The following is a 2088-nucleotide window of genomic DNA, read 5'->3' on the forward strand; positions in this document are numbered from 1 at the left end:
GTGTGTGTGTGTCCAGGTGGTACATGTCACATAACTACCCACCTTATGGTGTGTGTGTGTCCAGGTGGTACATGTCACATAACTACCCACCTTATGGTGTGTGTGTGTCCAGGTGGTACATGTTACATAACTACCCACCTTATGGTGTGTACCCAGGTGGTACATGTCACAAAACTACCCATCTTATGGTATGTGTCCAAGTGTTACATGTCACAACACTACCCACCTTATGGTGTGTGTGTGTCCAGGTGGTACATGTCACATAACTACCCACCTTATGGTGTGTGCCCAGGTCTTACATGTCACAAAACTACCCATCTTATGGTGTGTGCCCAGGTGTTACATGTCACAAAACTACCCACCTTATGGTGTGTACCCTGGTTGTACATGTCACATAACTACCCACCTTATGGTGTGTGCCCAGGTGGTACATGTCACAAAACTACCCACCTTATGGTGTGTGCCCAGGTGGTACATGTCACAAAACTACCCACCTTATGGTATGTGTCCAAGTGTTACATGTCACAAAACTACCCACCTTATGGTGTGTGCCCAGGTGTTACATGTCACATAACTACCCACCTTATGGTGTGTGTGTGTCCAGGTGGTACATGTCACATAACTACCCACCTTATGGTGTGTGCCCAGGTGGTACATGTCACAAAACTACCCATCTTATGGTATGTGTCCAAGTGTTACATGTCACAAAACTACCCACCTTATGGTGTGTACCCAGGTGGTACATTTCACATAACTACCCACCTTATGGTGTGTATCCAAGTGTTACATGTCTGTTTTGTAGCTGCGTTGTTTCTATTTTCTTCCATTTTTTACGTAATATTACAATTATATATACATAAATGTTGCACGAGGTTATCATAGACATTTAATACCGTCATGATACACAACTTCAACACGTTTATTAAGGTTGGACTTTAACAGAATTTGTTGCAATTAAAGCAATAACAGCTAAATATTACTTTAAAAACTACCAGTGGCGTATTTTTAAAGATTATAATTAATGAATATTACATTAGTAAAAATATCAGCCGCAAATTATACTCAAACTATCGATGGTATATTACTAAAGATTATGACAGATATTATTATTGTACAATTTTTTTTTATTAAGATTATATGTTGCATTAGTAAAATTATGTATAAAGATTACACACTAATATTAATGAAGAAGTGAATATTATAATACATTTCATGGTCCTATTCTCAGAATACTGCCATTTGTTGGTAATGTATATATTTTTCAGTATACAGGGTGTCCCAAAATTATCATTCCTGTTTTACAATTTAATTAAATAACTAAGGAAATAGAACAATAAAATGTTCAACATCTTTTAGCCAAAGTGAAACAGTTTACTGTCATGTTTTGTGTTTGTTTGTTTCCATTCCAGTTAGTAGTGTTACCCCGTAAAACGTCAAGTGTGCAAAAAAAAAGGCTCAATGCGTTGTTTGTGTTGCAGAGACCAAGTCAGTAACTGTGGTACAGCGTAATTACAGATGCCAGTACAGGAAAGTAGTATGAGATATATTAAAGATATCGCAGACTTATAGCAAACATCACGGAGCTAAAGATCAGGGTAATGGACGCCACTGTAACTGTGGACACGTTGCAATAAACGTGGACTGAAATCAGATATCGATTAGACTTGCTGAGAGCCACTGATGGTGCGACTTGTCAATAAAAACTGTTTCAGTTGTACTACAAGATGTTGAAAACTGCATGGTTGTACTTACTTAATTAGCTAATTATTAAATTTTAGAATAGAAAAGATAATTTTGTACCGCCCTGTATTTTATTTCCTTTTTACAGGCTATGAAGTACTTAGTATCAATGACGGCAATAAAGACAAGGGTAAAAAAGACAATGGAAAATAAGTCAATTGGAAAAAAAGAAAAAGGTAAAAAAGTAATAAAAAATATCCTATATTATAACAATGGTATAAAATGACAAATTCCGAAATAATCATTTTACCTTTTTTTTATTATCACATACATGCATAACGCTTGGCTTAGCTGTTATTGATACTGTTTTCCAAAACACTTCTTTGAGTTTATTACCTGCATAACGCT

Source organism: Limulus polyphemus, unplaced genomic scaffold (genome assembly GCF_000517525.1).
Source record: "Limulus polyphemus unplaced genomic scaffold, Limulus_polyphemus-2.1.2 Scaffold11454, whole genome shotgun sequence".
Taxonomy (NCBI): domain Eukaryota; kingdom Metazoa; phylum Arthropoda; class Merostomata; order Xiphosura; family Limulidae; genus Limulus; species Limulus polyphemus.